Source organism: Scyliorhinus torazame, chromosome 16 (assembly GCF_047496885.1).
Source record: "Scyliorhinus torazame isolate Kashiwa2021f chromosome 16, sScyTor2.1, whole genome shotgun sequence".
NCBI classification, from domain to species: domain Eukaryota; kingdom Metazoa; phylum Chordata; class Chondrichthyes; order Carcharhiniformes; family Scyliorhinidae; genus Scyliorhinus; species Scyliorhinus torazame.
Window position 1 is genome coordinate 18,230,694 of NC_092722.1, and position 16,149 is coordinate 18,246,842.

Sequence of the window (16,149 nt, forward strand, 5' to 3'; positions counted from 1 at the left end):
GGTATCTGCTGTGTAGGAGGCAGGCTGGGCTGGAAGCTGCTGGGTTCTGCTACAGGTAGAGGCTGGACTGGGATCTGCTGGTTTCTGCTCGAGATGAGACTGGACTGGGATCTGTTGGTTCTACTTCAGGCAGAGGTTGGACTGGGAGCTGCTGGTTTCTGATCCAGGTAGAGGCCAGGCTGGGAGCTGCTGGTTTCTGATCCAGGCAGAGGCTGGGCTGGAAGCTGCTGGGTTCTGCTACATGTAGCGGCTGGGCTGGAGGCTGCTGGGTTTTTTTTGTTCTTATCCAGGTAGAGGCCGGGCTGGGAGCTGCTGGTTTCTGATCCAGGTAGAGGCTGGGCTGGGAGCTGCTGGTTTCTGATCCAGGCAGAGGCTGGGCTGGGAGCTGCTGGTTTCTGATCCAGGCAGAGGCTGGGATGGGAGCTGCTGGTTTCTGATCCAGGCAGAGGCTGGGATGGGAGCTGCTGGTTTCTGATCCAGGTAGAGACTGGGCTGGGAGCTGCTGGTTTTTGATTGAGGCAGAGGCTGGGCTGGGAGCTGCTGGTTTCTGATCCAGGCAGAGGCTGGGCTGGGAGCTGCTGGTTTCTGATCCAGGTAGAGGCTGGGCTGAGAGCTGCTGGTTTCTGATCCAGGCAGAGGCTGGGCTGGGAGCTGCTGGTTTCTGATCCAGGCAGAGGCTGGGCTGGGAGCTGCTGGTTTCTGATCCAGGCAGAGGCTGGGCTGGGAGCTGCTGGTTTCTGATCCAGGTAGAGGCTGGGCTGGGAGCTGCTGGTTTCTGATCCAGGCAGAGGCTGGGATGGGAGCTGCTGGTTTCTGATCCAGGTAGAGACTGGGCTGGGAGCTGCTGGTTTTTGATTGAGGCAGAGGCTGGGTTGGGAGCTGCTGGTTTCTGATCCAGGCAGAGGCTGAGCTGGGAGCTGCTGGTTTCTGATCCAGGTAGAGGCTGGGCTGGGAGCTGCTGGTTTCTGATCCAGGCAGAGGCTGGGATGGGAGCTGCTGGTTTCTGATCCAGGTAGAGACTGGGCTGGGAGCTGCTGGTTTTTGATTGAGGCAGAGGCTGGGCTGGGAGCTGCTGGTTTCTGATCCAGGCAGAGGCTGAGCTGGGAGCTGCTGGTTTCTGATCCAGGCAGAGGCTGGGCTGGGAGCTGCTGGTTTCTGATCCAGGTAGAGGCTGGGCTGGGAGCTGCTGGTTTCTGATCCAGGCAGAGGCTGGGATGGGAGCTGCTGGTTTCTGATCCAGGCAGAGGCTGGGCTGGGAGCTGCTGGTTTCTGATCCAGGTAGAGGCTGGGCTGGGAGCTGCTGGTTTCTGATCCAGGCAGAGGCTGGGCTGGGAGCTGCTGGTTTCTGATCCAGGTAGAGGCGGGTTACCTTTACGTTCATGCACCTGACGTGAGGTCCGGGCCGCAGTTTGCGGAAGTTTCTTTGCCGAGTTCAGGTGAACATCAGCTGCGTTGAATTTGGGAACCGGATCAGTCATTTCATTGATATTGAAATTGCCACAAAAAAACAAGTAATTTCATGGTTTGAAGGTAAAACAACTTTTATTTTTCTGTCGAGCGGGATTCCCAAACGGAAGTGTTACTGATATAATTAGTTCAAAGTTGCAAAACGTTTCCGGAAAGTTTCCAGCAGTTTGAGGATAAATGTTTATTTTGCAATAGAGGCGGTGTTTGGAATCGATTTATTGGGTGGGGGAGGTGGGCCGGGTGCGAGGATTGGGCGGGGGGGCGAGAGATCGGGCCGGGAGGGAGATGGGCCGGGATGTGAGGATTACATCTTCCTGCAGAAATTGACAGGAACAGGGAAAGAGATTGGGGTTGGGCGGGAGTGGCCAATTCGCACACCGCAGGTAACAGCAACATCTATTTCTGAGAAAGTCTTTACTATAGTTGAACCTGCCTCAAGATCAGTGGAAAAACTGACCCTGAGCCCAGGGGAGAAGCTGAACCGATCACTTTGGTCAAGGTTTTCTGGGAGTTTCTTAAAGGACAGTTTTTTAAATATGAGGCTCCATCTCAGGATATCCTAAAGTATCTTAAACAACCAATGAAGTGCTGAAGTGTATCAAAGCAAAATACTGCAGATGCTGGAAATCTGAAATAACATTTTTAAAAAATGTCAGAAAAACTCAGCAGATCAGGCAGCAAATCTGGAGGGAGAGAGACAGACCAAGTTAATATTTCAGGTTGATAACCTTTCGTCAGAACTCACCCTTTTGGTGATAAAAGGTAGTTATGACCTGAAACGTTAAGTCTGTTTCTCTCTCCACAGGCACTGTCTGGCCTGCTGAATTATTACCTGTAGTCATTGCTGTGCTGATGCGGGAAATGCGACAACTAATTTACACACGAGATTCCACAAAGAGTATGTGGCGATGGCCAGGCAACTTGTTTTTAGTGAGGTTAGTCCGGGGGGGTAAATATTGGCAAGGCCATTGAGGCACCAGCTGACACCGAATTGCTATGGAGGAGGCTGAATGGAGGTTAACTGGATTTGTATCAGGAACGAGCGGGTTGCCTTTTAAAGGTAGGTTCGACAGACTGGGCTTGTTTCCAGTGGAGTTTAGAAGAGTGAGTGAAGTATATAAGGGGCGTGATTCTCCACTCCCGCGCTGGTTTTGAGAATCGCCTGGGACGCCAAATTTTCCCGCGACGCCGGTCCGACGCCCTCCCACGATTCACGGAAGCGGCCAGATCGGCAAAATCGCGTTTTGCGCGGCGCGGTCCAGTGAATCGCCCGAGATGGGCAAAATGGCGATTCACCGGTACCCCCGCGATTCTCAGTGCCGGTTGGGCCGAGCAGCCTGCCCAAAACGGCGGGTCCCCCCCCCCCCCCCGGCGCCGTCCACACCTGGGGGGGGGGCCTGAAATGGGGTGTGGCCCGCGATCGGTGCCCACCGATTGTCGGGCCGTCCTCTCTGAAGGAGGACCTCCTTTCTTCCGCAGCCCTGCAAGATCCGTCGGACATCTTCTTGCGGGGCGGACTCGGGGAGGACGGCAACCACGCATGCGTACGTTGGCGCCGGCATGCGCGGGTGACACCAGTTATGTGGCGCCGGCCGCGGCATGTATGCGGCGCAGCCTTTACGCGGCGCCAAGGCCTGGCGCACGTAAATGACGCGGCGCCACTCCTAGCCCATTTTCGGGCCCTGAATCGGTCGGGATCGGGGCCGTTTCGCGCCGTCGTGAACCCCGACGGTGTTCGCGACGGCGCGAACACTCTGTTTCCATTTCAGAGAATCACGCCCAAGATCCTGAACGGTATTGACAGGGTGGATGTGGAGAGGGTGTTTCCCCTTGTGGGTGAGTCCAGGACCAGCGAGCATTGTTTTAAAATGAGGGGGTCACCCTAATAGGACACCGGTGAGGAAAATGATTTTCTGAGGATTGTCAACTTTGGAACTCTGCCTCAGAAGGTGTTGGAAGCGGCGTTACTGATTATCTTTAAGGCTGAGGCAGATAGATTCTTGTTAGACAAAGGCATCAAATTATTGGGGGTTGATGGGAATGTGGAACTCAACACAAACAGATTAGCAATGATCTTGTTGAATGGTGGAACAGGATCGAGGGGCCAAATGGCCTCCTTCTGCTCCTATTTTATACGTTCATATGCTGCCATTAGGATGGCTGTTGCTGAGACCTTGGTCACCGGGGCTCAAACTATCGAAGATAAGGGAAATGAACCGTACGTTCACCTAACCGTAAGAAATAAGAGGGAGGATAGACCACACGGCCCATCGAGTCTGTTCCACCATTCAATACGACCAGGGCTGATATTGGACTTCAACTCCATTTTCCTGCCTGCTCCCCATTTCCCCTAATTCCCCGAGGGATAGAAAATTCCAAAGATTCACAACCCTTTTGGTGAAGAAATTTCTCCTCATCTCAATCTAAAGTAATCAGCCCCTAACCCTGTGACTGTGCTTCATTGTTTTTGATTCCCTGACCAATGGAAACATACATAGAAACAGTCGCTGTATCCGTCCTGTTCAGCCTCTTCAGAATTTAGTAAGTTTCAATGAGATCACCTCTCATCCTTTGAAACTCCAAACAATATAAGCCCAATTTACTCAGCCTCTCATTGTAGGGCGAGCCCCCTCATCCCAGGGACCTATTTAGTGAACCTCACTGTACCACCTCTGATGCAACTACATCTTTTCTTAAATGTGGAGACCAAAACTGCACACAGCATTCCAGATGGGGGGGCGCGATTCTCCGAGCCCCGCGCCGGGCCGGAGAATTGCCGCAACCGCGCCACGACGCCGGTGCGCGATTCTCCGAGGTTCGGAGAATCGGCGCCATTTGCGCCAGCCCATTTGATGCGCCGCGGGCCGCTAGAATCGCCGGAGCCGCCGATTCTCCGGCCCGGATGAGCCAAGCGCCCGCAAGGCTACGACAGAGTCCCGCCGGCGCCGTTCACCCCTGGTCGCTGCCGGCGGGAACTCTGCACGAAGGGTTGGGGGGGGCGGCCTTTGGGGTGGGGTAAAGCGCTCCTTCACTGGGGGGGGGGGGCCTCCGATGGAGGTCTGGCCCGCGATCGGGGCCCACCAATCGGCTGGCCTCTCCCCCCCCCCCGCCCCCGGCCTACTTTGTTGCACGGCCGGCCCCTGAACACCGACGCCATGTTGAGTCGGGGCCGGCGCGCTGAAGAAGTCCCCCGCGCATGCGCAGGTTGGCGCGGCCCAACTGCGCATGTGCGGGTTGGCGCGGCGCCCATTTGGCGCCGGGAAGGGAGGCTGGAGCGGCGTGAACCACTCCAGCATCGTGCTGGCCCCCTGTAGGGTACAGAATCGGTCACGACATCACAAACACTTCGTCTCCATTTTGGAGAATCGCCCTCGTGGTCTCCCCAAAACCCTGTACAACTGCAGCAAGACATTGTACTCCAAACCCCTTGCAATAAAGGCCAACATGCCATTTATCTTTCTAGTTGCTGGTTGCACCTGCATGCTAACTTTGTGTTCCTTGTACCAGCACACCCAAGTCTCTTTGAACATTAACACTTACACGTTTCTCACCTTTTAAATATTCTGCTTTTTTTCTTGTGACAAAAGTGAATAACTACACACTTCCTATATTATACTCCATCCTGTTGCCCACCAACCTAACCTGTTTATATCACTTTACAGCCCCTCTGTGTCCTTCCCAAAGCTCACTTTTCCATCTAGTCTGGTACCATCAACACATTCTCTGTCTCTTCACCTAAATCATTAATATAGATTGGAAATAGCTGAGAGCCCAGCACTGACCCTCACAGCACTGTACTATTCACTGGCTGCCAACTTGAAGAAGCCCAGTTTATGCCCACTCCGTTTTCTATCCATTAACCAATCCTCTATCCATGCTAATATTTTACTTTCTACCCAATGAGCCCTTATTTTGCCTGATCGAATGCCTTTTGGAAATCCAGGTATACTACACCCACTGGTCGTCCTTTATCTACCCTATTATTTACTCCTCAAAAAACTCTGAATAAATTTGTTAAGCAGGATCTCCCTTTCGTAAAACTATGATGACTATTCTAATCATACTATGCTTTTCTAAGTGCATTGTTAAGACTTCCTTAATATAGATTGCAGCATTTTCCCATTGACTGCCGTAAGGCTAACTAACTGGCCTGAAGCTCACTGTTTTCTCTCTCCCTCCTTTCTTGAAAAGTGGTGGAACATTTGCCAACTTCCAATCTAGTGAAATCTAAGGAATTTGGGAAAATCAAAGTGCACCTATTATCTCTACAGCTGCCTGATCACATCTGCAGTTAGTTGAGGTGCTGTGATTGGAGGATCTGGGAGCTTCTGGATACTAGGGAAAACACATCGACAGTAAGTGTTTGCTGCGGCAGGAACTTCGGCTCAGAGCTATTGAGCTGGAGGCTGGACTGCAGACAGGGCGGCACATCAGGAAGAGGGAAGGTTACCTGGACATTTTATTCCAGGAGGCAATCACACACTTTAGGATATGGTTAGTGGTCAGGAGTAGAAAGGTGTAACTGCAAATGAGGCAGGTGAGGAATCCAGAAGACAGGAGCACAGGAGCCACGGTTTTGGTAATTGTTCAACAGGTTTGAGGTTTTTCCAGATTATTTGGATGAGGACGGGTTTGCAGGGTTAATGAGCTAACTCGCCATGGTACCAGGTACAGCAAGCCATCCAAGTGGGCAAGGGGGGGGCATGATACAGGAAGCCACTGAATTGGGGTGGGGGGAATGTAACAAGGGATGCAGTGGTAGTAAGGGCAGTACAGTCAGAGCGATTGAGACTGTTCTCTGCAGCAAAGAGCATGGGAGAGATTCTCCCAGCCCCGCGCCGGGCCGGAGAATCCCCGCGAACGGGCCACGCCGCCCCGATGCCGGCACGCGATTCTCCGCAGTGTGGAGAATCGGCGGCGTTGGCGCGGCGCCGGTCGCGGGCCGCTCTAAGCGGCCGTCCCGCCGATTCTCCGACCCGGATGGGTTGAGCGGCCGTAGGAAAAGAGCCGAGTCCCGCCGGCACCGTTCTAACCTGCTCTGGGTCGGCGGGACCTCGGCGTGTAAGGGTCAGGTGGCGGTCTGTTGCGGGGGGGAGGGGGCCTCCGATGTGGCCTGGCCCGCAATCGGGACCCACCTATTGGCGGGCCGGCCTCTGTGGCTGGGGGTCTCCGTTCCTACAGGAGGCCACTGCGCATGTGTGCGTTGGTGCCACTGCGCATGTCCTCATTGGCCCCGGCTCAACTCGCATGTGCGGATCCCGCGATGCCCAGTTCGCGCCGGGATCTGCAGCTGGAGCGGCAAGAACCGCTCCAGCGCTGTGCTGGCCCCCTGTAGTGCCAGAATTAGATGTGGGAGTAGCCCGTTCACGCCATTGTAAAAAGCGACGTCATTTGCTACGGCGCGGACACTCTGCCGCGGGATTGGAGAATCCCGCCCCATGGGTCCAGGTGGCTGTGTTGCCCATTCGGTGTTGGGTTCAAGACATCTGCTCAGGACTGGAGAGGAACTTGCAGTGGGAATGGAAGGATCCAGACATCATGGAGCCAGCAATGATATTGGCAGGACAAAGGAGGATGTTCCACATAGTCAGTATGAGGAACGTGGCATCCAATTAAGAATCAGAACCTCAAAGGTCATCCTAATAATCTGGAAAAACCTCAAACCTTTTGAACAATTACCAAGACGGAGGCTCCTGTGCTCCTGCCCACTGGATTATTATATAAACCACATGCAAATTAGCACAGGACAAATCAGATTGGGGAGATGAATGCATGGATCGAAGCCTGATGTGCGAGAAGTGGGTTGCTGTTCATGTACTGCCACCAGCACAGGGGAAAGTGGCATCTGTACTGTTGGGACCGTCGACACCCGAACTGTGCTGGGGCCAGTGTTCTTGTGAGCTGTGTAACCAGGGAGGTAGAGAGGTTTTGAAACTAAATGGTTAGGGCAGGGGATCAAATTTGGGGACGATGTGGTCAATCAAAGAGCAGAGGCCAGGCAAAAGAGAAAGTATTATTGCGGGAAATGAAAAACAGACTGTGACAGGAAGAGGTACAGAGTACAAATCTAGCAGCAAATCAACATCTGTGAATAAAGGTTATCCAAAGAATAAAATAATAAAACTAAAGACTCTGTGTAATAATTTAAGGCAATGTGGCAAGTAATGAATTAATGGATTTATTGATCAAGGACGCGTATATACATTAAGGTTTTTAACAACACAACTATATAGATTTACTCCTGAAAACAACCTGGCACCAAATGCCAACCTCCAGTCCCAGATTCCATGCTCGCACTCCAATCGCTCCAATGACCATGTGGCCCACAAAGGATTGCCCATCAAAGGGGCCGCATTACCAAACTCTGTGTCTGAATGCACATCACATTCAAAACCAAACTGAGAGCACACAGAAATAAATAAGTATATTTGATAGCCATTATGGAGACATGCCAGGAGGACATGGTTTGGAACCTGAATATTAAAAGTAGAGGATCGTTAGGAAAATGTGGAGGGATAACTCTGTTAGTTAAGGATGATATTAGCACTATAGGGAGGGATAGCCTAAATTCAGGAAACCAGGATGTGGAAATGGTTTGGGTAGAGGTGACAAATGGTAAAGGAAATAAGTCATTTGGGGAATCGTGTAGAGGCCTCCACAAGGTGGGGTGGAGCATAAAGGAAGAAATAATTAGTCCTCATCAGAAAGGCACAGCGATAATCATGGGAGGTTTTCATCTACATGTAGACTGGAAAAGTCAGATCAGCAAAGGTAGCCTAGATGAGGAATTAATTGGATGTTTTGGGGATAGTTTTCTCTAACAGCAAGTTCTGGAGCCAACCAGACAGCAGGTTATATTAGACCTGGTATTGTGCAATGAGAAGCAATCAATTGATGATCTCATATTGAAGGTGCCTCTAGGTAGCAGTGATCATAATATAATTGAATTTTACATTCAGTTTGAGGGAGAGAGGAGCAAGTCAGAGACTATGTTTTTAATTTTAGAAAAGGACAATTGTGAGGTCATGAAGATAGAGCTGGCTAAAACGAGTTAGGTTAAGGGATAGGTCAATAGAGATGCCGTGGCAAACGTTTACGGGGATATTTCAGAATACACAGTATAGATATCTTCCAACATGTAAGAACAAGTCCAAGGGACAGACAGACCATCCATGGTTAACTAGAAAGGTTAACGGTAGTATCAAACTTAAAGAAAAAGCGTGTTATTGTGCAAAGACAAGTGGAAGGTCAGAAGATTGGAAGAAGGAACAGTAAAGGATGACTAAAAGATTATTAAGCTGCTACTCCTGGATGAGTTGGGAGAAGGTAGGATTGGGGATATATAAGGGTGGTTGGGGGAACAGGGAGGGTGGGGTGTGTGTGCAGGTGGTGAAGATCGAGAACAAATTGGAGGATGAGTTAGGGGAAATAGGCTGGGGACTTTGGTGCGAGGCAATTAATAGGGGGATCAACCTTCTCCTGCGCGAGGATGAGCTTGATCCAGTTTCAGGTGCCACATATTGTACATATGACCCAGGCGAGGATGAGTGGGTTCTTCCAAGGGATGGCTGATGAGTGTGGAACGTGCGGGCAAGGGCCAGCGAGCCATGCACGTATGTTCTGGGGTTGCGAGAAGCTGGAGAGGTACTAGGAAGCGGTGTTTGAGACGCTATCTAAAATTGTGGGGGTGGAGATCAGGCCGGACCCAGTGGTGGCGATCTTTGGGATATCGGAAATGCCGGAGCTGCTGGAGGGGAGAGGGGCAGATGCCGTGGCCATTGCCTCTCTAATTGCCATGTGAAGGATCTTGCCAAATTGGAGATTGGATACTCCACCGAGGGTGGCGGCCTGGCTGGGGGACTTTCTCCAATTGGAATACATTAGATTATCATAGAAGTTACAGTGCAGAAGGAGGCCATTCAGCCCATCGAGTTTGAGTTGAGGGGGTCAGTGGCGGGCTTCGGGACGCAGTGGGGGTTGTTCATGACAGCGTTTGGGGTGGTGAAGGGGAGAGGGGAAAAATTGTACAAATTGTGGACTGAGTGTGTGTGGAGTGGATTTTTATATGTAGCTGTGTTTCTTTGCACGTGTTTGTAATAAAGTACATATAAAAACTAGATTATTAAGGATGGAAAAATTAGAATATGTGAGAAAGCTAGCTAGTAAGAGTTTCTATAAACATTTTTTAAAAAACGATTGACCAAAATGTGCTATGGTCCTATAGAAAGTGGGTCTGGGGAAATAATAATGGAAAATAAGGAATTGAACAGGTATTTTGCATCAGCCTTCACTATAGAGGATGAAAAAATGAAAACAAATTTTCATTATAAGTAATAAGGATATAAGTAATATCTCAGTAGCAGCTATAAATCAGAAATCTGAAGGGAGCAGGAGCTCAGGAAAAGTACTGTCACCAGAGAAGTATACTGAGTAAATTGTTGGAGCTGTGGGCTGGATCCTGATGGGACTTCATGCTAGAGTCTTAAAATATGTGGCCAGTGAGGTGGTTGATGTATTGGTTTTAATTTTCCACATCTCCCTAGATTTGGGGAAGGTCTCATTAGATTGGAAGAAAGCAAATGCAACTCCCATTATTCAAAAAGGGAGGGAGACCGAAAACAGGCCAGTTAGCTTAACACCTGTCACAGAGGAAATGTCAGAAGCTATTATTAAAGAAGTTATAACAGGGCATTTGGATAAGTTCAAGAAAATCAGACAGAGTCAACATGGTCTTGTGAAAAGGAAATCATGTTTAACCAACTTATGGGAATTCTTTGAGGAAGCAACAGATGTGCTGGAAAAAGGGAAATCAGCCTATGTCCTGTGCTTAGATTTCCAGAAGGCATTTGATAAAGTGCCACATCAAAGCTTGTTGCGAAAAATAAAAGCTGATGGTATTGGGGGTGACGTATTGGCATGGATAGATGATTGGCTGACTAACAGGAAGCAGACAGTAGGCATGAAAGTGTCCTTTTGAAGTTGGCCAGATGTAATGAGTGGTGTGCAACAGGAATCCGTGCTGGGAACACAACTGTTTACAGTTTGTAAAGATGACTTGGATGAAGGAATGGATGGATGGTTGTGAAATTTGCTGGTGGCACAAAGATAGGTGCATACCGTGGCTACAAGAAGATAGGTTAAATGAGTGGGCAAAAGCCTGGCAAATGGAATACAATGTGGGAAAATGTGAAATTGTCCATTTTGGCAGGAAGAACAAAAAAGCAACATATTAGTGTTGTGAGTGTTTGGAACTCCTTTCCTGAAAAGGTGGCGGACGCAGAGTCTTTTAATATTTTTAAGGCAGAGGTGGATCGATTCTTGATGAGCAAAGGTGGTGATAGGTTATCAGGAGCTGGAGGGATGCAGAGTTGAGGTTACTATCAGGTCAGGCATGATCTTATAAAATGGCGGGGCAGGCTCCTCCTCCTGCTCCTTGTCCGTATGTACCTCTTTTAGAACCTAATGATGGAGGCCATCAGGTCCTGGGAAATTGTCAGATTTTGTCCTTTAACGTTCTCTAATACTTTATCTCTGCTGATACTTATATCCCTAATTACTTCACTCTTTTCAAAACATTTTTTAGAGTGCCCAATTCTTTCTTTTTCCAATTAAGGGGCAATTTAGCGTGGCCAATCCAACTACCCTGCACATCTTTGGGTTGTGGGGGTGAGACCCATGCAGACATGGGGAGAATGTGCCAACTCCACACGGACAGTGACCCAGGGTCAGGATCAAACCTGGGTCCGTGGCGTCGTGAAGCAGCAGTGCTAATCACTGCGCCACCGTACCGTCCTTTCATCGCTCTTTTTAACCCTTGGGTTAGCGTCGGTTTATGGTATGGAACTTGTGTCTTTTTCTCTGAAGACATGTGCCAAAATATTTGTTCAAAGCCCCTGTCATTTCTTCATTCCCCCTGTCCCTTTACTACTTGTATATCTTTCCTTTTTATACACTTATAAAAGCTCCTCGCTGTTTTAATATTTCTGAATGCAGTCAAGGAACATGGACACATGCGACACTAACTTGGCACAGGGCTTTGTGTGGAGGTTGGAGCCCATTCTTTCATTATGGAAATGCTGACAGACTACATTCGCACACTTGTAGATCCAACCATGATGCAGTGTCAATGTTGCAGCTTCCGTACAAAACCCACCCAAAGTCTGAGTGCTGCAATGGAAACCCAGAACACTCATCATGGCTGTGGAATACAGTGTGATGAGGGGATAGTTGGGTCTCCCATCAGTCCAGAAATCTTACCTCGAACAGAGTAACAGGATTGCTGGGGCATGCCTGTGAGAATGGCAGTGAATCCATGGTGCACAAGCTTACTGTTCTCTCAGGATGACAGCATTCATCCCCCACCACTGCTACTCTAGTGTGCTTGTCCTTCAGCCAGCTGGCCTAGACTGCTGCCCACGTCAAGATGCCACAGCCCACAGCTGGACCTTCTGGGCCCAAAGCTGCTCAAATTTGGCCTTCAAGGTCATCTACAGACTCTGCCAGCTTTCCACCAGTCTGGCTAGGGTAGAATTGCCTGGGAAGATTAGGAAAAGCAAGAGCACTGAGGGAATGCACGAGGGGGGTTATTGATTTATAAATTTAGTTTGGAATGTTTTTGTATTTTTTTTATTCGTTCATTGGATGTGGGCTTTGCAGGATGTGCCAGCATTTATTGCCATCCCTAATTGCCCTTGGAGGGGACAGTCAACCAGATTGCTGGGTCTGGAGTCACATGTAGGCCAGAGCAGGTAAGCATGGCAGGTTTCCTTCCCTAAAGGAAATTAGTGAGCCAGATGGGATTTTATGACAATCGACAATGGTTTCATGGTCATCATTAGGGTTTTAATTCCAGATTTTTATTGAATTCAAATTTCACCATCTGCAGTGGTGGGATTTGAACCTGTGTACCATAGTATTACTCCGGGGCTCTGGGTTACTAGTCCAGTGACAATACCACTACGCCACCGCCTCCCCAGCTGGACCCATGATGATTAGTGACAGGGGGGGAGGTCGGAATATGGGGCTATTATTGAATGGTGATTCACTTTTCCAATACAGGGATCACACCCAGCAGGTATCTTTACAAACAGCCCAGGCAGCAAGGGGTTGTCTAGATTGCTTCTTTCCTTCCCCTTTCTCCTCCTCCTCCTTCATGCTGCTGTTCCTCAGCTGATCACTGTAACTGTAGCGGTAATTGTAAAAGGAAAGCAGCTTAGCCAGTCATTTGCTGCTGCTTGTTCCTTACTAACCTGGCGTCTCCCCAGGTGCAGGAGCTGGCAGTCGGCAGAAGTCACACAAGAACTTCCTTCACCTCTACCCATAGAGAATCTTGAAGTGACTGGCCTGGGTAAACACTGTTACAGTGTAACAGCTGGAGATACTCCAGGCCCCGGACCACCCTCGAGTATTGCCATGGGAAAGCAGCTGGAAGAATTGCACATGCTTTTATTTTGGGGTGGCACTGTGGCACGATGGCGAGCTGCCTCACAACGTCAGCGACCAGGGTTCAATTCCGGCCTTGGGTCACTGTCTGTGTGGAGTCTGCACATCCTCCCCGTGTGTGCGTGGGTTTCCTCCGGGTGCTCCGGTTTCCTCCCACAGTCCAAAGATATGCAGGTTAGGTGGATTGGCCATGATAAATTGCTCCTTCGTGTCCAGGGATGTGCGGGTTAGGTTATGGGGTTAGGGCTGGGTGGGTTGGTGAGTGGACATGGGTAGAGTGTTCATTCAAAGGGTTGGTGCAGACTCGAAGGGCTGAACGGCCTCCTTCTACACTGCAGGGATTCTATGATTCTATAATTCTATGTATTTTGTTTGATTAAACATAGTTCTTTGAATAAAACTAAAGTTAAGCTCTGCTATAGATATAAGCTAATTACTGCGGATGCTGGAATCTGAAACCAAAACACAAAACTGGACAATTTCAGCAGGTCTGACAGCCTCTGTGGGGAGAGAAGGGAGCTGACATTTCGAATCTGGATGATGTCAAAGCTCTTTGTCATCCAGACTAGAAACGTTAGCTCCCTTCTCTCTCCACAGATGCTGTCGACCTGCTGAGATGGTCCAGTATTTTCTGTTGCTGCTTAAGCTCTGCTGTACCTGGTTACATGGAAACTGATCTTTTAATGACACCACCAACACTTCATCCAGCTGTGGCCTAGCGGTAACACTCTTGTTCCTGAGTCAGAAGGTTTGTGGGTTCAAGAGAGACCTGAGCTCTAGGCTAACTCTCCAATGTTATGCTGAGAGAGTGCTGTAATGTGGGGTTGCTATCTTTCAGATGAGACGCTAAACCCGAGCCCTATCTTCCTTTTCGATAAAAGGTGCCAGGGCATAATTTTGAAGAAGATCAGGGTAGTGCTTCCAGTGTCCCGGCCATTATTTATCCCTCGACCAACATCATTTATAACTATTGTCTGGTCAACATCTCATTGCTGTGTACATTGCAAGAGTGACTACACTTCAAAAGATACTTCATCCAATTGTAATGCACTTTAGGAAGTACCGAAAGGTGTTAAAAATCACAATACTTTTTTTTTCTTTTTGCCCTCTTTTTGCCCTTTCTCCTGGGAGCATGTGTGGATCCAGAATTAGAATAACGGAGAATCCTGGGGGAGTGATCACAGCGCCCTCTGCAATGCTGCGGTAAATTGATGGGGGGGAATTTGGAGCTGAACTTGGGCAGACATGGCAAACATGTCAATTCTGCAAATTATCATAGATTATCATAGAATTTACAGTGCAGAAGGAAGCCATTCGGCCCATCGAGTCTGCACCGGCTCTTGGAAGGAGCACCCTACCCAAGGTCAACACCTACACCCTATCCCCATGACCCAGTAACTCCACCCAACACTAAGGGCAATTTTGGACATTAGGGCAATTTATCATGGCCAATCCACCTAACCTGCACATCTTTGGACTGTGGGAGGAAACCGGAGCACCCGGAGGAAACCCACGCACACACGGGAAGGATGTGCAGACTCCGCACAGACAGTGATCCAAGCCGGAATCGAACCTGGGACCCTGGAGCTGTGAAGCAATTGTGCTATCCACAATGCTACCGTGCTGCCCATTGAGCGAGGCTGCCAATGAGCTGCATGTTGCAGGAACCCGCTCTTTCCCACCTTTCACTTTCACATCCTTGTGCAGTACAACTTCCTCTTAGTCAAAGAATAGACTTATCATTCAGCACCTCTCACAACCTCCGGATATCCAATAGTGAACAAAGTCATTTAAAAGTGTAGTCACTGTGACAATGTAGGAATCACGGCAGCCAATCTGTGGGCAGTAAGCTCCCACAGATAATATGATAGTAATTAGATCACTTAACCCTGGCATTGATTGAGGGTTAACATCCTTCTGTCCTGCAGTTGGCTGACACTGAACCTCACTGTTCACAATCTTGGTGTCATATTTGACCCTGAAATGTGCACAAAACTATGAGGGACACAGATAGAACAAAGAACAATTCAGCACAGGAACAGGCCCTTCGGCCCTCCAAGTCTGTACCGGTCATGATACCACCCTTTGCCAAAACCCTCAGCACTTCCTTGTGCCGTATCCCTCTATACCCATCCTATCCATGTGTTTGTCAAGGTGCCTTTTGAATGCTGTTAATGTATCTGCTTCCACAACCTCCCCTGACAACACGTTCCAGGCACTCACCACCCTCTGCACAAAAAACCTGCCTCGCACATCTCCTCTAAACTTTGCCCCAGGAACCTTAAACCTATTCCCCCTGGTGACTGAGCCCTCCACGCTGGGAAAGAGTGCCTGCCCATTCACTCTATCTATGCCCCTCATAATCTTGTAGACCTCTATCAGGTCACCCCTCAACCTCCGTCTTTCTAATGAAATCAGTCTGAGTCTATTCAGCCTCTCCGCATAGCTAACACCCTCCAGACCAGGCAACAACCTGGTAAACCTCCCCTGCACCCTCTCCAAACGCCTCCACATCCTTCTGGTAGTGTGCCAACCAGAATTGTGCGCAATATTCCAAGTAGAGGTAGAGGCGGGGACCCTCACAACATTTAAGAAGCATTTGAAGTGCCACAGCATAGCAAGTGCTGGAAAATGGGATGTGACAAGATGGGCGTTTGATGGCCGGCACAGACATGATGGGCCGAAGTGGCTGTTGAACACTTTGACTCCATGAGATCACCCCATACAGCACGGTAGCATTGTGGATAGCACAATTGCTTCACAGCTCCAGGGTCCCAGGTTCGATTCCGGCTTGGGCCACTGTCTGCGGAGTCTGCACATCCTCCCCGTGTGAGCGTGGGTTTCCTCCGGGTGCTCCGGTTTCCTCCCACAGTCCAAAGATGTGAAGGTTAGGTGGATTGGCCAATGCTAAATTGCCCTTAGCGTCCAAAATTGCCCTTAGTGTTGGGTGGAGTTACTGGGTTAGGGTGGAGGTGTGGACCTTGGGTGGGGTGCTCTTTCTAAGAGCCGGTGCAGACTCGATGGGCCGAATGGCCTCCTTCTGCACTGTAAATTCTATGATAATAATCGGCATCTCTAATACAGCCTATTTCCAACCCTTGATATCATTCCTCTCTGTCCTTGCCTCAGCTCATCTCCTGTAGAAACCTTCACCAGTGTCTTTGTTATCTCTGGACCGGATTACCCTGTGCACTGCTGCCAGCCTCCATTTCTCCCCTTCAAAAACTTAAGCTTATCCAA

General features: G+C 49.5%; 1 protein-coding gene across 1 annotated transcript in view; it reads left to right on the plus strand.

The window, feature by feature from the left end:
• Positions 1-1,372: 1,372 nt before the first annotated feature.
• arhgef16 (Rho guanine nucleotide exchange factor (GEF) 16) overlaps positions 1,373-16,149 on the plus strand; it is a 74,734-nt gene continuing 59,957 nt past the window's right edge. Inside the window, exon 1 of the mRNA XM_072478031.1 lies at positions 1,373-1,530. The gene's annotated coding sequence lies outside the window, so the exon portion shown is untranslated. The remainder of the gene's footprint in view (positions 1,531-16,149) is intronic.